The 24,193-nt window shown below is 41.9% G+C and overlaps 1 long non-coding RNA gene across 2 annotated transcripts in view; it reads left to right on the top strand.

Annotated features, from left to right (window-relative positions):
• LOC105723913 (uncharacterized) overlaps positions 1-24,193 on the top strand; it is a 184,069-nt gene that overhangs the window by 25,223 nt on the left and 134,653 nt on the right. For both annotated transcript variants that reach the window (XR_001108924.2, XR_001108923.2), the window contains exon 2: positions 15,943-16,017. This is a non-coding gene — a long non-coding RNA (uncharacterized LOC105723913). The remainder of the gene's footprint in view (positions 1-15,942; positions 16,018-24,193) is intronic.

Below are 24,193 nucleotides of genomic sequence, written 5' to 3'. Positions count from 1 at the left end.
TTCATATTCATATATGCTTATAATCATTATATGCACCATTTTTATAGTCTACATTTTCATTTAGGATATCTGTGATGGTTATTGGCTATATTATATACAATATTAAAAAATACAAGAAAAATAAACAGGAAGTTTGAAACTCATAAGATGCCTTAAGCACACATTGCTATGTAAGCAAGTAGCTCATGTGATACGGCAGAACTCACTAGCTGTGTTAGGCATGCAGATAATGAGGAAGCAATGTGGGCAGAATTCATAAGATACGTTAAACATAGGTCGTGGGTAACCTGAAAAACATGTTAAGAATGGAATGGAATAGATAATGGAACAAATAAGATGAATACTTTTAGATAAAGAAGGAGCAGAAAGATTCAGTCATACAATTTGATCACTTCCATTTCTATTGAAACAGAATGGGTTTCGGAATAGGGATGACATAGTTGTCCTCCCTAAATTGGCACCCAATAGGAACATCCATTATAGCCACTATGGGCCCATGTGTGCTTGGCCCCCAAAATGCAAATAAAAATCTACAGTTGCTCAGCAGGCTGTCTGGCAAGTTACAGCTATGGCCAGCTGTACTTGCCCTCAGATCTCTGTGGAGTATGAGCACGTCTTAGTGCCAAGCGCATTCCATTTGCTGAGCCTCTTTGCTCAAACCTTATTTTGGGTCCTTATAACCACATCAGTAGCAGAGAGGACTCGTATGGAGAAAGAAACAAGGCTTATGAACAATTGTGTAAGTAGGAATTAGGCAGTGTGGTCCCCCAATTGGCTTATATTTACCTTACCCTGAGTGTGTTAACCTAACCTGTCTGGTTCCCCTTACATCTGGCCATGTATTTTAAATAAATGTAATACATTGTGCACTATGAGCATACTATTGCAAATATGTGAGTCTGTGACTCTTTCTATTCCGTGACTCTGGGATAGCCTGCCTGGTGGTGTACTTCAAGCCCACCATATGACAAGAGCTAGCAAAGGAGCTGGGTAACTGAAGGGAAGAGAAAGAGAGTTGTTAGGGTTCTAAACCAGGCATAAGGGTATAAGTCAACTGAATAACATGAGACTGTACCTGGCACTCATCTGAGGCCATTTGTGCCAAAGACCCTTGGGTCTGCAAGCCAAAAAGCACCAACTAACCAACTGTTTGTTTTCCTATAACGGAGAAAGCCCAAGAGAAGGGAAACGGGGAAGAGCAGTGTCCTAGGAGCTGTATATTTAAAAAACGAAATGCTTCCATTAAATTAATGAAAGAATTGTAATAATCTGTGATGATGGTTTGAATTTCTGTGGAATCTGTGGTGATATCCCCTTTATCATTTTTTATTGCATCTATTTGATTATTCTCTCTTTTCTTTTTTATTAATCTGGCTAGTGGTCTGTCTATTTTTGTTGATCTTTTCGAAAAACCAGCTCCTGGATTTATTGATTTTTTTGAAGGGTTTTTCGTGTCTCTATCTCCTTCAGTTCTGCTCTGATCTTAGTTATTTCTTGTCTTCTGCTAGGTTTTGAGTTTTTTTGATCTTGCTCCTCTAGCTCTTTCAATTTTGATGATAGGGTGTCGATTTTAGATCTCTCCTTGCTTCTCATGTGGGCATTTATTGCTATATATTTTCCTCTAGAGACTGCTTTAAATGTGTCCCAGAGATTCTGGTATGTTGTGTCTTCGTTCTCGTTCGTTTTGAAGAACATCTTTATTTCTGCCTTCATTTCATTGTTTATCCAGTCAACATTCAAGAGAAAGTTGTTCAGTTTCCATGAAACTGTGCGGTTCTAAGTCGGTTTCTGAATTCTGAGGAGTTCTAACTTGATTGCACTGTGGTCTGAGAGACTGTTTGTTATGATTTCCGTTCTTTTGCATTTGCTGAGGAGTGGTTTACTTCCAATTATGTGGTCAGTTTTAGAGTAGGTGCGATGTGGTGCTGAGAAGAATGTATATTCTGTGGATTTGGGGTGGAGAGTTCTGTAAATGTCTATTAGGTTTGCTTGGTCCAGGTCTGAGTTCAAGTCCTGGATATCCTTGTTAATTTTCTGTCTGGTTGATCTGTCTAATATTGACAATGGGGTGTTAAAGTCTTCCACTATTATTGTGTGGGAGTCTAAGTCTCTTTGTAAGTCATTAAGAACTTGCCTTATGTATCTGGGTGCTCCTGTATTGGGTGCGTATATATTTAGGATTGTTAGCTCTTCTTGTTGCATTGACATTGATCCTTTTACCGTTATGTAATGTCCTTCTTTGTCTCTTTTGATCTTTGTTGGTTTAAAGTCTATTTTATCAGAGATGAGAATTGCAACTCCTGCTTTTTTCTGCTCTCCATTTGCTTGGTAAATTTTCCTCCATCTCTTTATTTTGAGCCTTTGTGTATCCTTGCTTGTGAGATGGGTTTCCTGGATACAGCACACCAATGGGTTTTGGCTTTTTATCCAATTTGCCAGTCTGTGTCTTTTGATTGGGGCATTTTGCCCATTTACATTTAGGGTTAATATTGTTATGTGTGAATTTGATCCTGCCATTTTGATGCTAGCTGGCTGTTTTGCCCATTAGTTGATGCAGTTTCTTCATTGTGTTGATGTTCTTTACCATTTGGTATGTTTAAGTAATTGAACATACTTCAGAATAGACCGGGTGAACCAAGTGTGATTTTCTGGTTATAATAAACTAGGATAGATTAAACATTTGAAGTTATCTCCTAATCAAGTATTCATACTCTAGGGCTAGGAAGTGAGTATTTGAAAGACCCTAATTTGGAATTCACACCCAGAGGCTATTACTATAAGCAGACTTTAACTAGGCCCATCTAGCGCTGCCTTAGAGAATTTGTTAATTGTTATAAGGGATGCTAGACATTTTTTCTTGGGGAGCTGAATGACATTCCATTTATGTGCATTGAATAGAAATGTTCAATTGCATGAACAGAAAACAAGACTTTGTTGAGTCCAAAACCTAATACCCTTTAAAGTGGCATACTTGGTTTAGAGCTTCAGTCTAGTCCAGTGTTCTGTCACTTGATAGGCACTTCTGTCACCTAATCCAAATAGAATATTAGCTGAACCTTGTCACTAGAATATGGCCATGTCTACCTCAGGTAAAGGTTTCATGGAAAGTGCTTGTTGACATGCTTAAAGGATAGACAGGCAGGCCCTTATCTATTAAAAGATCAGACTTTTGGTCTGTTTGTTAATAAATGTTTACATGTGTACTGAAAGGTAGCTTGATAACTTGTTGTTATTATAACATATTGTCAAGAACTGTGAATGGTCTGAGACTTAGCCCTACTTACAAATTGACAAGGTGGTCTGCCCTAGTTTCATGGATGTTGGTAGAAGACATGAGACTCTTGAGTCAGAGATGAAGGACAGTTTATCCATCACAGCAAAAGCAGTAGCCAGAGTATTAGCATTTTTGCCCCAATTCCTCGAGCCTCAATCCCCACAGTGTGATGGGAGGGCCAGATGACACTTATACATGGAGTGGATTGTGTCACAGGAGATGACCCCTTCATTTAGGGAAACTGGATATCATATATCTTATACTGGGAAGTAAACTCTGGAGAGAGACACTCTGTCTTCCAAGATAATTCACTATACAAACATTCTTGAAAAGGTAATCCAGAACAAAGGCAGTCAATGCCTTGCTAACAAGACATGCAGAAAGTGAGGGAATCATGGAGAATTGTCTGTCTTAGTCCATTTTCTGTTGCTTATAACAGATTACCTGAAACTGGGTAATTTATAAGAAATGAAATTTATTTCTGACTGTTCTGGAGGCTTGGAAGTCCAAGGTCAAGGAGGCACATCTGGCGAGAGCCTTCTTGCTGGTGGGGACTCTCTGCAGAGTCCTGAGGTGGTGCAGGGCGCCACATAGTGAGGGGGCTGAGCATCTTTGTTCAGGTCTCTCTTCCTCTTCTTACGAAGGCACCAGTCCCACTCCCATGATAGCCTATTTACCTATTAATCCATGAATAGATTCATCCAATCATAAAGGCAGGACTCTCATGACCCAATCACCTCTTAAGGCCCCACTTCTTAATACTGCCACATTGGGGAATACATTTCAACGTAAGTTTTGCAGAGGACAAATATGCAAACCATAGCCCAACATATAGGCTCTAGGAATGAGGTGTGAGGGAGGAGTCCTATTGTCTTCACCATCTCAAATCCCTGGAGACAACCAAAAAGAATATGACAATTGTGAACAGCTAAATTGTTACAGCCCTTCTGAGTGAAGCCAGCTGAAATCTCTCAGCAGAAGTGGTGGGAAGTCCCTGACTGGGAACATTTTGTCCGGTGCCCCCACCAACCCAGTTTTAGAATCCCACCCCTTCCAATGCAGCAAATGGCTGTGAGGAGACTCCAGAGTCTGTTAGCTTTCCCTCATATGGGAAAGCTTCATGGCCCGGGGCAGGCCCTAAGCAGAGCTGCCTTGGTTCCATGGGCTAGGTCACTGGGCAAGAAGGCCAGCCCCTTGGGAGTAGACTTCCAGGCTCTTTGTACCGGATTTTCTGGATTCTGTTTGGTAGACTCAGATGCAAACATATGATTATGTCACTGAAAAAGACAAAACATATGAAAAGAGTCTCAGTAAATACAGTGCACAGAGAGTGAACAGAAGTGTAAAGTGATGGGTTGAGGAGGTAGGGAAAGAGGTTTCCGGAGAAACTAACAAGTAAAACAAAACCATTTCTTGTCTAATCTTATGTCCCTAGCAAAGGTGCAAATGGAGCTATCTGTACTGCAAAAGATAGCAATCATATTGGTAAGCAGGGGTTAGCATATCCTTGTTTTAAGCTTACTTTAGATATCTACCCCCTTAGGGACTGGTTTGGTTTCTTGGAAGAAGCAAGCAGGGCATTTGCCAAAGCTATCAGTTTCTAGATATCCAATACCTGGCGTTGGTAGAGCATGAAGGGGAACATTCCATCAGGGCAAGACTAAGATTAAGATATAGAGACCTGATCGAGAAACAGATCAGTGTTAACACACCCAGTCAAGGGGAAATGAAAGGCTTCTCTAGCTGCCCCATTAACTGCAAATCCTTAGGCCAACCGGGGGCAAATGACATAAGGGAGAAGCTCCACAAAACACCATTAAGCAGCTGTAAATTGAACCATTAATCTCTGTGATTCAGCTTAAAGAAAAACCAGTTCTCTAGTTGATGAAAATGCTGATAGGCTCCATGCTGGGAAAGTTCTGGTTAGAAGAATGACCCTCCCTTGGGGGAGCTCAGGGACTGGTTTGGGGAATGGCAAGTCTCCTGGCAGCACCCAAGCATTTTATTGTAATTGCAAAGGGGAATGCATGGTACTCCCTTGGAAACACTTTCCTGGAATTTGCAAATGTTTTCAGCTTCAGCAACTTGATGGCTTTTCTCAGAAGCACCGGATGAGAAAAAGGGATTCTCTTCTGCCATGTTAGGGCCCATTCTTTATGTTCAGCCCTAGGGAAGGGATTGGGAGTATTGTCGAGGGAAATGTGGGTTATCACACATTATCTGCAGGCTGCTGCCCACGAAGCATGGTCTGCCTGGGTCTTAAAACAGATTGCCTTCTTCCCTCTCAGAATTGGGGCTGTTTGTGTGAAGGGTTGCTGGATATGGGCTGCTGCTGGGGCTCCAAACCTTTTCGCAAAGGACTCTGCCTCTTTGGAGTCAAAAGAAATTAATGGTTTCCCAGGCTTGCTTCAGAACATTCTTGGTGCATAGTAATACCTAACAATGATTGCTCACTGTCTATGTTCCAGCTTCTGCTCCAAGTGCTTTATATGTATTCATTCCTTTGAACCTGCAAAACCTCTCTGTTTGGTATTGGACACTGAGGCAAAGAGTTTAGGTCACTCGTTCAAGGTTACCCAGCTTACAGAGGGTAGAACCAGCCTTTGAACCAGGCAGTGAGGTGTTAGCCTGGGATATGCCACTTCTTGTGGTGTGCACCAACTGTTAGTCACTGACTGGTAGGCTGCTATGGTCGGCAGGGCCTCTGCTCTGCAGAGATTGCCCAGCTTACCTGACCATGTGGCTGTCTGCATGGCACCCACTTCTGTATCCTCTAGGCTGGGCTCTGCCTGCTAGTCTGGATGCTCTGATTCTCTGTCCAGCTGCTTTACTGGACTATTCCTATTATTACAGCCTCCAGGGCCTGTGTTCTATCTCTAGGGCTGGACTCCTTCCAGTGGGGAGGGAGGACAAGCTGTGAGCCTGTCCCTTCTTCGACAGTTAGCTGGGTGCTGCCCCACTGTGCCCTCAGCTCAGCTACTGAACCTGCTGCTGGCTCATGACGCATCAGAACTGCGCTGTGTTGGAGTGGAAATAAGAAGGCTTTGGGGCCTGGTGAAGTGGGATTGAATGCTACCTATCCCTTGGATCAGCCGTGTAATCTTCATGTCACTCATCTTTCAATCGGGGCTTCCCTCAGAAGAAAAGATGAGCTAACCTTTATGAAAGCACTTGACATAGGACTTTTAGCACGCAGTAGGACTGTCAATACATCTGAGCTCTCCTTCCCTGCCTTCTCCATATGAAATATGGCTGCTCAAAGAAGTGTTAGCCACAGGCCCTAGGAATTTCATGTGTTTGCTTAGTCCCCCAGGGGAGGAACTGTGAGTGTATGTGGGTTCAATGTATGAGCCGGTAGAACTGGGCAGTGTATACACCAGTTCATTAATAATGATGTGGCTCATATGTTTGAAAGCCAAAGGTATGTTCATACAAGAACTGAATATGTTTTTATAGCTCACAAACCATTCATCCACTGCAGCACGAATTTTTTAGTGCCAGTTTTAGAATTTTGATGTTTTCTCTTTTCTCCTTAAAAAAGTGATGTACATTGCAGAGCAGTTTCTGGCCTTGGCATGCTGTGAAGTTGGTGCCTGGACATTTTTTTCCTTTAACTGTTTATTAAGGATGGAGAATCTATCTTGGAGATATCTTAAATCCTATGAATTTTGTCAAAAATTCAGCTCCAACCACTTTTTGAGCATTAAAAAAAATTGATTTTAAAATATGTACATAAATTTACACATTGGGATCCCTGCTGAGACCTAGGGAGGAATTACGGGAATGTCAGAACCTGGAGAATTCCCAGGAAGGCTGGGATGAGGTGCTCCTGGGACCCTTGAGGGAAGGCTGATCTGGGTGGAAGCATGAACCCAGCTTGGTTTAGGGTCTCCAGGAAGTGAAGACCCTCAGTGCTGTCTTTGGCAGTCCAGATAAAGAGAAATTTCATTCATAACTAACTTCTATCTCAACCTGAGTATGCCATGGGAGAAAATTATGACTGTGGTTTTTGCCAAAGTAATTTGAATTCCATCCAGTTCTGTTACAATGAAAACTGCTCTTCTTGATTGGCAGGATGATCTTTAACATTCTTGTTACTTGTAGAATCAAAAGCTGCCAAATTTGAGTCCTCTCACTGTGATGTTGGTAACTAAGGATGTTCCATTTTCCAGTTAAAAAATTGAAAAATATTTTGAAAAGTGCATAGAGCTATCTATAAACAAGAAGCTGACCTAGGACATATAGCTTTTGACCCCTTGATGATTTGATAGTTTATTTATTTATTTCACTCCTGTCCTCTCTAGACATGGAAGCCAGTGACTTTACCACTGACAGCCAGCAGGACCAGCTTCATGGGCGTGTGACCTGTGTAGTAACCGAGAGCCCCACCCTTAAAAGCAGTCCATACCTGGTTTAATGCTCTGCTGTGGGTATCTTAAAATTCTTAATACTTTTTGAAAAAGGGGCCTTGAATTTTCATTTTTCAATGGGCCCCCAAAATTGAGTAGCTAGTCCCGATGGCCAGACTTACCCCTGTTCATTTGTCTGGCTAGGTGGCATTTCCTTTCTTCCTTCCCTCCCTCTTAGGTCCATATATGTCACTTTGGTGCCCCTTAGTTGGTGTAGGTAACTGTTTCAATTCTCACAGGCTGTATCTGCTGTCTGGGAAGTTTGGCCAACTTGGAGTGGGTGAGGGGTATGGGTGCACAATCCAGATTTGAGTGGGTGGCAGAATGCTGTGATGCTCAGGGATACATGGCATCTCTACAGGGAACCTGTTGTGTGTCTCAGAGTGAAGACTAGAAGTGACTGTGTCATCTGCAGCCATGAAGATCTGTATGTCCACTTAGGAAGGTGTCAGAGTTGTTGTGGGAATGGAAGTACAGGGATATTAGTTTGAAAGTAAAAATAAATAGAACGGGATGTTGAGGTTGATGAGACCCCAAAGCTGCAGTTAGTAAAGATCCGTCTTGATTAAGTTGCATGTGCAGACAGGGGCCATGAAACCAGGCCTTTTCTCTTTATTTGTTCATATTGTCACGTCCTTATTTTTTTTCTTTTTATTTGAGACAGAGTCTCACTCTGTCACCAGGTGCCAGGCTGGAGTGCGGTGGTGCAGTCTTGGCTAACTGTAACCTCTGTCTCCCGGGTTCAAGCAATTCTCCTGCCTCAGCCTCCTGAGTAGCTGGGACTACAGGCATGCGCCACCACGCCCAGCTAATTTTTGTATTTTAGTAGAGACAGGGTTTCACCATGTTGGCCAGGATGGTCTTGATCTCTTGACCTCGTGATCTGCCCACCTTGGCCTCCCAAAGTGCTGGGATTACAGGCATCAGCTACTGCGCCCGGCCACCCTTATTTCTTTAGTGAGGCCCTTGTTCCTTTGTGCTGACATGTAAGTAAAATTGCTCTGGGTCTTAAGATATAATTGTCTGGCATAGCTTCTTTAGAAAGGATTTTTGAGTAAAACGTCAGGGCCAGTTTGGATTTCACAACGCCAGGAATCAAATTCCTGATCAATGTGTGAAGATAGAGCACTTTGGTCACATAGTCACACAGAAGTGCAAATGAACATGTAAGCAGAACTGGATATCATGGAAATCTGGATCACAGAAAGGTGGACAATCAGGACTGAATTAGGACTGTGCAGTTTGTGGTGCTAGTCAGAGGAGTGACTGGTACAAAATCCAGCCTTCATCTGGGGAATGTGTCTGCCCCTAAGTATTGCCTTTTAAACATCCATGCAAAGGTGCCAGGTGCAGTGGCTCATGCCTATAATCCCAGCAATTTGGGAGTCTGAGGCAGGTAGATCACTTGATGTCAGGAGTTCAAGACCAGCCTGGCCAACATGGTGAAACCCCGTCTCTACCAAAAAGATACAAAAATTAGCCTTGCGTGGTGGTGCGCACTTATAATCCCACCTACTCAGGAGGTGGAGGAGGGAGATTCCCTTAAACCCAGGAGGCAGAAGTTACATTGAGCCAAGATCACACCACTATACTCCTGCCTGGGCGGCAAAGTGAGACCCTGTCTCAAAAAAAAAAAAAAAAATCACACAAAGGCTGACAGCCCTCAGAGATTCTTCATCTTGAATTCTACCCTAGGATTTTTTAAATTATTTTTTTTTTTCTGATTTTAAAAGCAGAAATTGAACTTTGTATGAAAGCTTGAAAGTAAGTGAAAAAGAATAATAAAAAAGTACTCATAATTTCATAGCCCAGGGATGGTCATTGCCTTCTTTTTTTAAAGGATGTTGTAAAGGAGTAACTCCTCTGGGCATTAAGGGATGATTTTATATACAAATTTTATGTCACATTAGCCTGTAGAAATTCCTCTCCCGTGTATGTGAATAGTCTTAAGAGACGAGTGTCTTGCAGAGGAGCATCTTGTAAAAACCGTTTTGTGTTTCTGAAACTTGATTGTTATTGGAGTCCTTGGAATTTCCTTTTTCTTTTCTTCATTGTGGTAGAAGAAGATGTTCATTAGGTTTCATCTGTTTGAAACTGAGAACTTACAAGTAAAAATCCACTTCCTTTTTTTTTTAGGAGGGAAATTATTATTCAAGTGTTCAAATGAAGTTTTAACTGCATATACCGAGCCTCTTAAGCTAGTGGTCTTCCTGTGTTTGTCAAAGTAAACTAAACTTTGGATTGTGATTGTGGAGAGTTTCCTGTGCTACTCCTATTAATGGATCCTGTGGATAAGAATCTCACAGACCTATCTTTGAGTGGCCGGTATATCTGTGTTAGGGGGAGAAGTGATTTTTCATATGGTATGTTTTTTCCTTCTTTAGTCAAAAAATCATTAAAGCCTTTTGTGTTTCTATGACTTGAAAGGCAAGGGGACTTATAGTTAACTTGAGAGTTAAATTATAACTTCTACCTTTTGTGTAAAGATAAAGATTCCTTTTAAAAAAAAATCAATGCCCAAGTTGGTTGGTGAGGGGTCTTTTCTCATACTGTCTGCTCTTTCCACTTTCACCTGCTATCCCCTTCAACCTTTAAAGAAAAAGACTTGATGTGTGAATGTGGATGAAAATGACTATTCGGTTTTTGTTTTGTTTTGGAGTTCTAACATTTATTCAATTGAATTCAGCCATCATTTCTGCATGGAGAGACACCTACCTGGTGAGGAGGAGGTGGGGGGAGAATGAAATCACAGACAGAAGGCCCACAGTGCCCGACCTAGAGGGGTGTTCCCCATCCAGCTGGGTGAATGGAATCTTATTCCAAGACACAAAGGATACAAAATTTCCTTAACTCAGGAGCATTTGACAGGGGTGATAATATTAGGGTAACTACTTCACTTGCAGTTTTTTCAAAGGGCTAAAACCAAACCAGAGGCCTCTGTTAATGGACCTGGGTCTATTGTGAAATTACCCTGGCTTTGTTGGGACAGCAAACATGAGATCCTCTTTGTCATTTTGGGAGTTTGGAAGCCATCCCAAGTGCCTTGGTCAGGATGGGCCCAGGAACGTCTAGGTTCGTTCTTTCCCCACTCCTTTCACCTGAATTTCCCTAGAACTGTGCAGAATGTGTATAGGCCTGTGATTGACATCCCTGGGATGAGATGGGTCTCCAGTCCTAGCCCATGGGTACAAACAGAGAGATCACAGTGACTGGCTGGAGCCAAATCTTCTGCTGGGTTCCTTGAAACTGCCAGAAAGGATAGGTCAGGAGTTCCTGACCATCGTTCTAAGTTCTGGTTGGTTTGACCCTTTTGACTTCTTTGTTCATCTGATGAATGATCACTAAATTGCCACAGAACAGAAGCTAGACCTTCTTTGGAAGTATTATTTTGTTTTGCTTAACAGTCTTTGGAGTGATAGCTCTCCATTTCTGGCAGGAGAAGTGAAACACAGATTAGATAGCTTGCACCCGTTTAGATAATATGTAAGGTTCACAAGGAGTTGATACCTAAGCCTTTTCAGTTAGAGACCTCCATCCTTAGCCTCTGAGCTTACAAGGCTTCTCTTAGCTCATAGGTCTTTCTTTACATAATTGATGTGTTTCAGAAATGCTACCCGGGAGGACTGATTTTTGTACAAAGCAATTACATTTTTATAGGCAACAGAGATGCCTTTTCTTTAAAAGAATCAAATTGTGCATTATTTTCTAAAAAGAGCTGTACATTTCCATTTTATCCTCTAGGTCAAATCTTTTAAAGTAGGAAATATATATTCATGAACAAGTAGGCTAACAATTATCCATTAAAAATGATAGCAATGCATCTGATAATATGTGTCTTTCTAAAAACAAACCTGAAGAATTCTTTTGAATGGCACATTCTCATCTTGGAAGAGCGTATTCTTTAAATAGTGTTTTTGTTGTAGTTGTTGTCCTCTGCTCTTTTGACAGACGGTTTGCCATGATTGGTAGTATTTTCCTATCACGTTCCATTTTCAAATGTTAATCATTAGTCATTCTTCATGACCTCTCCATGCAGCCGCCAGAATATAATTATTAAGGGCTGCCTACTTGCACAATGATGGGGAGGGGATCTGAGGGTTACAAATGACCCAGGGTCATGTCCTGGGTCAAAAAAAGATGAAACGTTAGTCTAGTGATCAGCCTCTGGGTCCTGGGAAAGACAGACCTCTGAGAGCAGTGGAAACCGAGAAGGAAGGATGGCTGCATGCGCTCAGGGAAGACAGGCCCTACAGGCTCTCAGAGCCCCCTTTGATTTGTTACCCATTCCACACGATGTTTAGTAATAAACAGAGTTCAATGGCCAGAGTCTAGACAAACAAATCACCGCCTGGAAAACCCTGTGTGCTGATGACATGTTTTGTCTTTACAGCGTGTAGAGGAAGGAGCCAGCTTTGAAATTCTAACGCATTGTCTTTGTGAGCTTGCAGCAAATCAGAGAGGCTGAGTTGGAGATTCAGATAATCAGGCCCTGCTCTGGCCAAATTAGAAGGCATTCCCCACTCTGTGGCTTGTGATTTTCCTGCTCTGTCTTCCTCCAGGCATTAGGAAGCTGTTGTGAACTTTAGTGAAATGTGAGAGGTTTAAATATTAATATTTCTGAACCCCTCAGGGTAGACTCAACCACCTGCTTCCCCGTAGCAGCTGCCCTGAACAGTTTTCACTGGAGAGACACCATTTTTCTCTTTAAACAAAATATTTCATCAAAGTTGGCTTTTAATTGAGCCAGGACACCTTCATGTTCACTGGCTAGATTTATCTCTGCCATTTGGAGGGGAAGAGAAATCTCAGAACCTCATCATTTACTTGCTCTTTCCTCCCCCACTCTGTCAGTGGAAGTACAGCATCAAATAGGGATACGTTGGCAGCTGGGAGTTAGCAGCACAAAAGACAAACACTTAAATCTCATTTTTGTCGGGACGGAAACAGGAAAAATGCCAAGGAAGGGCTGAGCCCGTTGAGTTCCCTGTAAAATAATCCCTGGAGTGAAAACAGCAGCTTCTTCTTCTTCTTCTTTTTTTGAACATGTGCTTCTTATAAATACGGTCCAGGATGATCAACTGTGTATACAACAAAGCATGCTTAGAAAATGTGGTTGGTAGTATTTTTCTGTGAATGTATTTCAGCTATTTTCATTTTGAAATAATTCATTTCCTGCATGTATGGAGGGAGGTTCTTTCACAATTATTCAAATACATTTTTCTTTGCAGGCATTGAATTGTTTACTTAATGTTAATGGTTCCTTACAAATATTTACTGAATTTCTCTGTAAACGCTCCTGTAAATCAGACCAGAAGGTTCAAAACTCTGACTAACTCCCTTTGGTATCCAGCCTTTTAAGGTAATCTATTTGCTGGTATCTGTACAATTAACCGAGAGCATTTTAATAACAGGGAATAATAATTGCTGTTTGCTTATCATTGAGAGGAATTCCCCCCTTGTGAATTTACTTTTAGGAAGACTAGATTGTTGTGTAGCACACGGTGATGCTGATAAGGGCTTTAATTACTGTGAGAGATTTTGGTGGACGGGGAACAGGAATTTGCAATGTTTTTGCTCATATTTTATGGAGAATTGAGAAACTTAAATTCCTGTAATTGCTGAAAATGTGGGAACTGCTAGAGTAAAGGTGTTTATATAGATAGCCATAAATCTAATAAATCTACAAATTTGTTTATGTGTGCAACAAAGTGTGCAGAGATGAACAAAGGATCAGGTGATAAAAACCCAAACCTTACATTTTTTTCTACTCTTTTCAGAGATAAGGTTTTGTCACGGGCATAAATTAATTCCTCTATAGATTTTTCTTTTGTAGAACTCTATTTTAATAGAATGCCATTTCCTTATATATTTGTATTAGGAAACAAAGCATAACGAGTTCCATATATTAATTTAAATTTTAATTGCAACATGAAAGAACAATACATGATTCTACTCTAACATTTACACCGAGGTGACAATGTTCATGTTTTAATAACTTAATGCCTTTGTTAATTAAGTTTCAGGGATCAAGAACTATATTAAATAAGAATATATATGCATAAATGTATGTGTGATGCTGGAACTGTAATTAATGGAATGGGAACATATTAAAACTATGTCTACATTACTGCAAATATTCATCAGTTTAAACTGAAATTCAAGAGATTCTTTGTGATTCTTTATGTGGGAAAGTAGATGCAACTCATGTAGCTGCAGAATGTCAAAGGTAGGAGACTTAAGAGTTCACAAGCCTGCTCATATTAATTCATTCATTTCTACATTCATTCAACAAATGAAGGCCTACTATGTGCTCAGTGCTGGCATCGCCATGGTGAGCAAAGTAGACCAGCTCCTTCTCTCCAGAGGTGGATGTTGGGAAAAAGTGACATGGTCAGGCCTGGTGCGGTGGCTCATGCCTATAATCCCAGCACTTTGGGAGTCCGAGACAGGTAGATCACCTGAGGTCAGGAGTTCTAGACCAGCCTGATCAACATGGAGAAACCCCGTCTCTATGCAAAATACAAAAAAATTAGCCAGGTGTGGTGGCACATGCCTGTTATCCCAGCTACTCGAGAGGCTGAGGCAGGAGAATCGCTTGAACCCAGGAGGTGGAGGTTGCAAGGGAGCCGAGATCGTGCCATTGCACTCCAGCCTGGGCAACAAGAGCAAAACTCTGTCTCAAAAACAAAACAAAACAAAACAAAACAAAACAAACAAAACAAAAAAGTGACATGATCAGATTTGCATTTTGAAAAGTTCCACCTCATTTACTTTGAAGTTTTATAGTTAATTATATAATTCAGGTAAACTACTGGAATAGAACCTTTTAATTCTAGGAAAATTTAAAGAGTGTCATGTATTCAGTGATGGACCATCAGTTTCTGAGAAACTTTCTAATATTACAATGGTTTATAATACTGTTGTGTGTTGCTGAAGTTAGAAAAGAACGACACTGTAGATACTTTCCCGCTGACCCACATTCTTTTTCTAGACTTATTTATTGTTCTGGTGAACATTTAAGTTCCAAAATTTTTGCTGGCTTAATTAATTAAATAATGCTTAAGGATTCACCAACAGTTGAACTTAATCTTTACCTTGGGACCCCATTTCTCTTTGGTAGCTTAAAGTTTAATCATTCATGCTCAAGGGAAACCGTCCACGTAGTGATGACCCAGTCATTTCCTGCCTAGATTTAGAAATTTGCAGGGCTCTGCTCTTCTCCCTTTCTTAGAAGCGGTATCTAAGTTCACAGATGGGGAGGGTTGGCGGCACTTGCAGAATGGGTTTGGGGAATCCTCTGGCCCTCTGGCCCAGGGTTGGAACTCTGCAAGGTGTTTTTGGCCCTCTGGTCTTTAAAAGCTATTGGCCTCAGTCCCTCCGGATTCTGCCTCTAGGTGCACATGGTCTGTCTTAGTCCGTTGGGGCTACTATAAGTAAGCACCCAAAGAGGATGGCGTGTAAACAACAGAAATTTATTTCTCAAAGTTCTGGAAGCTGGGAAGTCTAAGACCAAAGTGCTAGCAAATTTGATATCTGGGGAGGGCCTTCTTCCTGGTTCATAGATGGTGACTTCCTGCTGTGTCCTCCTCACGTGGCAGAAGAAAGAGGAGGTCTCTCTTGGGTCTTTTTTCTTTTTTTTGAGACAGAGTCTTGCTGTTGTCACCCAGGCTGGAGTGTAGTGGCATGATCTTGGCTCACTGCAACCTCTGCCTCCTGGGTTCAAGCGATTCTCCTGCCTCAGTCTCCTGAGTAGCTGGGATTACAGGCACCTGCCACCACGCCTGGCTAATTTTTGTTATTTTTAGTAGAGATGGGGTTTCACCATGTTGGCTAGGTCGATCTTAAACTCCTGACCTGAGGTGATCTGCCTGCCTTGGCCTCCCAAAGTGCTGGGATTACAGGCGTGAGCCACCACACCCAGCCTTGGGTCTTTTATTTATCTATTTTTTTTTTTTTATAAGGGATGTAATCCCAGTCACAAGAGTTCTATTCTCATGACTCAATCGCCTCTCAGAGGTTTTACCTTCTAATTCCATTACCTTGGGGTTAGGATTTAAACATAGAAATTTTGAGGCAATACAAACATTCAGATCATAGCGTCACCTACACTTACCAGACCCTCACATTCTGCATTCATCTCATTCCAGTCAGGAGACCCCTTCACCACTGTGGCCCTTGCTCTGGCTTTTATAGTCTGGTCATGGGGTAGGAAGGACTCTCCACAGACGCCTGACTGACTCTCCCTGCTTCTCCCCACAGGACCCTGGGGATGAACTTGCTGTGCTGGCTGCACCGCTCTGGGACGCCGGGACCTCCTCACTGAAGTTACATGGGGTAGGGAATGGGGGGCAGGGTGTTGGGAGTAGAGCAAGTAACACTACTGCTCTCCTGTTTCATTCTCAACACTCCACTCCCACTCAGAAAGATTTGTAATCTTTCTCCCCAGTGGAGAGAAAATGTTTTTCTAAACCATTATTCATGGATAAGCTTTATACAGCAAGCGATTCCTTCAGGGCTTTGGCTCTTGGTATTCAAATCCAAGCTTTTAGACCTCAGAAAACCTTTTATCTGTTAAAAAGCTTGGCTTTTGCAAATCAGAGGGTTTTGGTTTTCAAGATTAGTGTCTCTATGATGATTTTAAAAAATTGTTATTTGGAAATGTGGTTGCTTTATCTGTTCTCATGTCTTTTGCCCTCTTCTTGGCTGTAAACTGCAGCCTCAAAGTACAGTTTTAATGGAGGAAAAATGGGAGGCAGGGGTTGTAGGGAAGGCTGAAAGAGAAGGTAAATTAATGAGGCAGTGATTAGAAAAATTTACTGGCCAGGCGCAGTGGCTCACACCTGTAATCTCAGCACTTTGGGAGGCTAAAGTGGGAGGATCACTTAAGTCCAGAAGTTCGAGACCAGCCTGGGCAACAAAGGGAGGTCCCATCTCTACAAAAAAAAAAAAATTTTAAATTCACTGGGCATGGCTGCAGTGAGCTATGATCACACCACTGCAGTCTTGTCTGGGCAACAGAGCAAGACACTATCTGCAACAAAACAAAACAAAACAAACCCCTCAAAACCCATCAATAGTGTTTCCCATGACTAACTCTGCTGTACTTAGAGGTGGAGCTACTAGAACTTCTTTATTTTGTATGTGTTCAGGGTGTGACACACTCTTCAAAACCACTGTGATGTGCCAGTTTGCTTTTGTTTACAAGTTTCTTAGCAAGGTCTTTATTGAGGCCAGTTCTATGTCTGACCAACATTTATAACCTAATTTACCCTGAAAACTATTCTTCCTTCTGCTTTCTATGCCTCCACAGTGGTTTTTAAATTTGTCAAGTGTAAAATCTCACCCCAAAGCCTTTTTCTTGAAAGTGATTCCTATCCCTTTCACTCTTCAAAAATCATTACACAAAATGTAGAATGACATGAGACTCGAACTACCAGCCATGCAGGGGAGAACACAGTGCCAGGGTTTGTAAAAATGAGACTTTCTTGATTCAAACAAAATAACCATTACCAGGTTACCACTGGGGGTCAAATAGCCTGTTATCCTGACTGTATTTCAAGTCACTGGACATTCCACTCAGCTCTCTAATAACTCCACTAGAAAGAAAAACCAAATAGCAATCCTGTCTGGAGCATGCCTGGCTCAGAGTGGGTGTTTAGAATTGTTTGTTGACTGTCTGATGGCTGCTCACAGAACAAGCAGAGCTGCTGGAGCTGTGAGCATTCAGTGGGCATCATCCAACCACCTTGTTTTTCAGGGAAGAACCCAGGAGGCACCTTGACATAGGGACCAGGACATGAGTTCTTCTTCTGTGAGATGAGTGTTAGCTGAACCTTGGCACCTAGATAATTTTTTGGTGGCTGTAGGAGAGAAAGCCCTGCTCACCTCATTCCGTGGGACAAAGTTTTTCTGCTGTCTCCAAGGATACAGAGCCCTTCCCCATAGAGAACAAGCATGGAGACAGAATGACAAGGTACAAAACCAGCTATGGCCCAGGCTTGTGGCACTTGCTGCCTCTTTCATTGAGAAACAATGCGGTCTAAAAGATTAGCTCTGAGTTCAGATGTTATCTCTGTTGTTTCTATAGTGTGTTTTAAATAATAATAATTTCTAAAAATATTTTCTAAATATGTAAAGTTACATGATCATATTGAATATTTTATTCAAAATATATGCTCCTCCTCATACATTTGTGAGTTGCTCATCCCATGGGGAATCACTGAATTAGAATTTTTCAATGGACTCCATGCTCATCTGGAGTGGGAGCACATATTGCAGAATATTATAACATAATCAATCTGAATGTCATTACCATTCATTATCTTTAAAAGCATGTAGGAGGCAGCTATATGCTTGGGGCACTGTCTACATAGATACACAGCCTTTGATTTCTGGCACCTTACAAGTCAAGATGGTTCTGCAGTAGTCAGGCATGAAGGTTTAAACACCAGTATATTGGCAAGATCAGATCGCAGTTAACACATTTTCATTGTACACAAGCATAGGGAAGGAATATTTGGGATTGTATGGAACATATTGAGTAATGAGGAGAATGAGAATTGGGTGTGAAGATGGGTAGAGGTAGTCTGCAAATTCTTTTTTTTTTTTTTTTTTTTTTTTTTTTTTTTTTTTTTTTGAGACAGAGTCTCACTCTGTTGCCAGGCACCAGACTGGAGTGCAGTGGCGCGATCTCGGTTCACTGCAACCTCCACCTCCCGGGTTCAAGCAATTCTCCTGCCTCAGCTTCCCGAGTAGCTGGGACTACAGATGCGCGCCACCATGCCCAGCTAATTTTTATGTTTTAGTAGAGATGCAGTTTCACTATGTTGGCCAGGATGGTCTTGATCTGACCTCATGATCTGCCCGCCTGGGCCTCCCAAAGTGCTGGGATTAAAGGCGTGAGCCACCGCGCCCAGCCAGTCTGCAAATTCTTAAAGGTGGTGATTGGATTTTGGGAGCTGCTCCAGAGAAGGGAAGGACACAGAGAGGGCTGTCCAGCCAATTAGGGATAAATCCAGGATGGGATGGAATGATCAGATAAGTCATGATCATTGGATCATGACTAATTTCAAAGGTTAGAAGAACCCTGCAGATCTTCTCATCCTACCAATGAATGAAATATTTTGCAGCCATTTTGTTCTGGTTCTAGGCAACAGGAGCAATAAGATACTTTCTGATGCAGCATTTGTGTGTCAGTGTAAGTACAGTCCAGAGTGTGGTGTGTTCAGAGAAGGTGCAGAACTAGGTGGAGGGGCAGGTGCTTGGGGAAGCTTCACAGAGAGTGACATTTACAGACAAGGAAACTGAGGCCCAGAGAGGCAAAATAAATTGTCCAAAAACACACAACAGAGGAGTAACAGAGCTGAGATCTCAACCCAAACCCTCCATCCCTGGACTATCATCCTTCCAGGAAATACTGCTGGTAGCTGTGGTCTGTCTGAGGAAGGAAAAAATCACCAGGGAGCAGGGAGCCATGAAACACACAGGGAAGGGCTCTGCAGTTTCCTGATAACAAACCTTGAGGTTGGGGCTTGGCTTAGGACACAGAAGACCTGCATCCTTAGAATCTCTTAGATGAAGCTCTCTCACTGGAGAGAGTTGAGAGATGAAGTCCTGGTGAGTTCATTTGACCTCTGAATCCAGCTATGTCTGAGGCTGGTTCTACCCATGTGTGATAAGGAAGCTTACAAACCTGAGTGGCCTCACCCTGGGAGACATTTTTGTATAATGATGATGGACTGGACTAATTATTAATGATTGGATGGAATCCTAGGAATGTGCCAGCCAGCATCTTTTGTAGTGGTATATTATTTTGATATAAGAGATCTCTGTTAAAAAAAACCAGAGGGTAGACTATGATACTGTGGAATACGTATTTGGTCTTTGTCCAATTTCCTGACATACAGTCCTTCTAATCCTTGGAATCTCCAGAATAACAGGAGTATCTTTTGCATAGAGTGCCTTTTGCTCTCTTATTGGAGAGCTGGTGCCTGGGGGCCCCTAGATGGCTTCAGGATAGGGGCTGGTCACAGGAAAGACCAAGGCATGGTTAGAACACTGAGACTTTCATCTCCATCCCCAACCTCCGTGAAAGGGAGATGGGCAGAATGTTAAGTTGATTACCAATGGCAAATGATTTAATCAATTGTGCCTGTGTAATGAAGCTTCCATAAAACCCCAAAAGAACTGGGTTTGAAGAGCTTCTGGACTGCTGAACCTGTGGAGGTTCATGTAGGATGGTGCTCTTGGAGAGGGAAAAGAAGTTCCATATCTCTTCACCATACCACCTTAAGCTCTCTTCCATCTGGCTTTTCATCTGTATCCTTTGCAATATCCTTTACATAAAATGGTAAATGTAAGTGTAAGGCCGGTTGCCTCGCCGGGAGCTCGGACATGCCCAACCCTTTCTGCGCCTAGAAACTACGTCACCACTCCATGCCCAGCACCAAGCTCTGCACTCAGCACCTAGCTTGCCGTTAAAGAACCCCGCCAAAATTTAAAGGAAGCCCCGCCAGGACCTGCCTAATAGCATTTTGTCCTGTCCAAGCCCCACTCCCCTTGGGTGGCCTGCTCACCGGAAATCCCGCCTACCTGCCAATAGCAGCTTGCTACATCCACGTCCTGCTCTCCCACAACCAATCAAATGCCTCCACTCCCTATAAAACCCCACTCTGCGAGAAGACCACGCATCTTCTCAGGCCCCTCCTGTTGGACTGCAGAGCCTCACCCAGGAGCCGATTAAATTTCTTTATCTCAATGACTGGCCTCAGTTGCCTCATTCGAACCTCGCTTGCTTCATTAAAACCTTACAGTAAGTAAGTGTCTCCCTGAGTTCTTAGAGCTGCTGTGGCAAATTAATCAAACCCAAGAAGGGAGTCATGGGAACCCCCGATTTATACGCAGTCAGTCAGAAGCTCAGGTAAAACAACCCAGGGCTTTAGATTGGAATGTGAAATGGGGAGCAATCTTGTGGGACTGAGCTCTCAACCTGGGGAATCTGACACCATCTCCAGGAAGACAGTGTCAGAATCGGGTTAAATTAGGGAATACCCATCTGGGATCGGCTGGTAAATTGCTTGGAAGGGAGAAATCCCCACACATTTTGGAGACCAGCGGTTAAACAAACATTCAGTGATGTGAGGGTAAAGTATGAGAAGCTGAGTTTGTTTGTTCTTCTATGGTCAGACTATGGGATTTGGCTCCATTCAGTCTGACTTATGACATGCTGCCCCAGAATCTTGATTGGTACAACTGAGCAGACGTGGCTGTCTCGACAGTCGCTCTTCCTGGCTTTTTTTGTGGGCTGGCTAAAAGGACACTATGGGAAGTTACCAGTCCCCTTATGGAGACTGTAGATGTAGAGATGGGGAAGGGAGCTTTGCAAGATGCTGAAGATGATAAAGGGTGGGAGGATCTGATGAATAACTGGGTGGTCGATTGAAGGATGAGGGTCCTATCTCTATAAGGCTCTCGGTTGTACAGTTGCTGGTGAGGTGACGTTACCCACTGTGTTTGAATGTGCAGAAGGATATCAGCTTTTTGGGAGGACTGAAGAAGCTCTATAATTTCCCATCTAAACATTTTTTTTTCAGTTATGTCTCATTTGAGTTGCTCTATCTGGAGCCATAGAGTGATGGGATGCTTAAAGTAATGCGGTCAACAGGAATTGTTTAAATGTGTTTTTTGAAGACACTCTGGACCAGGGGTAGCCTCAAGGCAGTCTTCTGGCAAAGTGCACTTCAGGAAAACTTGAAAAAAAAGTATGTCACCAAAGCAGTTGAAAATACCCACCCTGTGGTTTTAGAATTTGCTGTTCAAGTTGTATGATAGCTAAAAATTCTGAGAGGGAATTAGCTAGGAGTTAGGCTGCCCATAAATGCCATTCATGTAATTAGATGATGAGAAGAGAATTCTAAAAGCTTCCAATTCAATTCCTTTCATTTAGGATATTCTTATTTAATTATCTGTGATCCTAAGGGAGCAGCCTGAGACAGTGTTGAAAATATGGAGAACAAAGGGAACTAAGAAAATCTGAAAGTGATTGTAGTTAACCTAATGCATGCGCTCGAGGATCGTAGTCAGAGAGATTCGCAGCCCATTGGGTCCTTCCACAATTCCTTGGTACACTAATAGAGTCTGATTTCCTAGTGTCAGAATGAGAAATTCTGTGTAACATCGGAAACACATATGTTTAGAGAAGCTGGAATATGACCAAGTGTAAGCTGACTGCCCATCTGGCAGCTGGAAAGATGAACTAATATGACTCTGGAGCCCCAAGTTTGGTATGAAATAGCAGGAAGAGCTGGACTGAGGAACGCTGTTGTAGAGGGTGCCCTCACTGAGTGTCAAGGGAGGAAATCATTTGCTCTGCTGATTCTTTCTGAACAACCCAAGAGGCTTTATTTGTCTAGCGTATCAGATGCTTTTAATTGATTTCAGTAGTTTTATTTCATTTCTTGGGTGATCTAACGGCAGAGTGTGAGTGACTAGAGCAGGATGCCATCGCTGAGGAAAGCGTTATTCATGTCATTGGAGAGGAGAGCTTTAGACAAAGGAACACCTAGAAGCATGCTCTCGAGACGGTTATCCTGACCGGTTGGTGAGAGAAGTCACCAAGTCTCCGAGTCAGAAGACTTCTCGCCTTTAGTTTGAGAAAATTTGACTTCCAGCGTTGCCAGTCTGCTGACAAAATGGGAGAAGAGTCAGTAATTCCCAAACCAGTGAGTGTCCTCCTTGAATCTGAGTGAGAATTCCATTATATTGGCTCATTTTTGAGCAAGAGATGCCTGAATATGTAACGTGGCACTATCCTTCTTTTCTATTAGGTTGAGCTATATAAAAGTGAAGATACTCAACCTTCTTTTTCTAACTTCAGAAATGACACTTTCGTATAGTTCAATCTAATATGTTAGCAAAATTCAGTAGTAGTGTAAAATATAGAGGTGCTTTATTCTTCGTGAGACTGTTATGGCCTGTTATTTTCACTTCCTATTGAGCTCTGTGAAATAAGCCAAATTGAAGCTCCCTCCTGATTTCACACAGATGGGGCACCAGCTCTGCCCATTCACGTAGCACCATTAGTCTTCAGTGCCTGCCACGGCCCAGGTCCCAGGTCTGCTGGACTTGATTTCCTGCTTCTTTGTTTGGGTAGCCAATGTTGGGTTAATAGATTATGCTTTTGCTGCACGTCTGCTATTATTAACACAGAGAGCTGTGCAGTCATCCCCCCTTGTTTTTAAAGAGATCACCTGCTTTCCTTTATCTCTTTTTTGGCAGATGGTGGGAGGAAGTTTTTTTTTTCTTTCTTTTTTTTTTTTTTTAGCAAAGCTTTTGTTCATATTTTATCTCAGCATCATAAAAAAGTTACATGTAAAATACTCATGTAGCTGAATTTTTTTTCTTTCAAACAGGTATTTTCTGGCATTACTAACACATATCTTGGATATCGTATCACAGCAACACAGCGACTCATGTTATTTATTACTTATCCTGTAGCATATTAGCTTTGTTCCCACATCTATGCCTCTAGGATAAACTTTAGGTAAAGATTTTTTCTCCATTAAAAAAATGTACATTCACATTAAACTTTGTCTGTAACAGAGGAGGCATTACAAATCAATATAGACAATTGTCTAACTATATTACTCCCCGACCCCAAAAAAGTATACCTTTCACCAGTGTAAAAATAAGGCCTAAGTGGATTAAAGAGCTAAATATGAAAATCACAACTTAGAACCTTTTAGAGAAAAAAGAGAGAAGATTAACATTTGAAGACATTGGAACAGAAAGGAATTTCTCAAACAAAACATAAGGCATATATAACAAAGAAGATTTATACACCTGACTATATTAAAATTAGTAAACTTCTGCATGACAAAGCACTATAAATAGAGCTAAAAAGAAATCTCAGGCTGGGAATTTTTTCAATTTCTAAAACACAACAAACAATAGATATTTAAAATACAACAAACAATAGGTATTAAAAATACGTAAGTGATTTCACACCAAGAATTTTGAAAATGGGAAAAAGTATAAAGGGGCAGTTTGGGGAGAGGAAGGACAAATGGTGAACAACAAACAACTGCAAAGACACTCAACCTCATGAGCGACCAAGGAAATGCAAATGAGCACAGCAGTAAGATACTTCACATCCACCAGGCAGACAAACTTTAAAAGGCCTGCTAACACCAAGTGTTTGCCAAGGATCTAGGAAAATAGAAACTCATGTGCATTGTCGGTAGAAGGCAGATTTTGCACTATTCCTTTGTAGAGCAAATTGTTGATACCCAGTAAGTCCTCTATGACTTAGTTACTTCACTTCTAAGTATGGTTTTGCATTACTTAGTGATGGGGATACATTCTGAGAAATGTGTGGTTAAGCTGTGTGAACATCATAGAGGATACTTATACAAACCTTGATAGTACAGCCTACTGCATACCTAGGCTATATGGTATAGCCTATTGCTCCTAGGCTACAAACCTGGATAGCATGTTACTGTACTGAACACTG

Source organism: Aotus nancymaae, unplaced genomic scaffold (genome assembly GCF_030222135.1).
Source record: "Aotus nancymaae isolate 86718 unplaced genomic scaffold, 86718_ANA_hifiasm-v0.15.2.pri h1tg000014l, whole genome shotgun sequence".
Lineage (NCBI taxonomy): Eukaryota > Metazoa > Chordata > Mammalia > Primates > Aotidae > Aotus > Aotus nancymaae.
The sequence above is the reverse complement of the archived record's forward strand: the minus strand, read 5'-3'. Positions and strand labels throughout refer to the sequence as shown.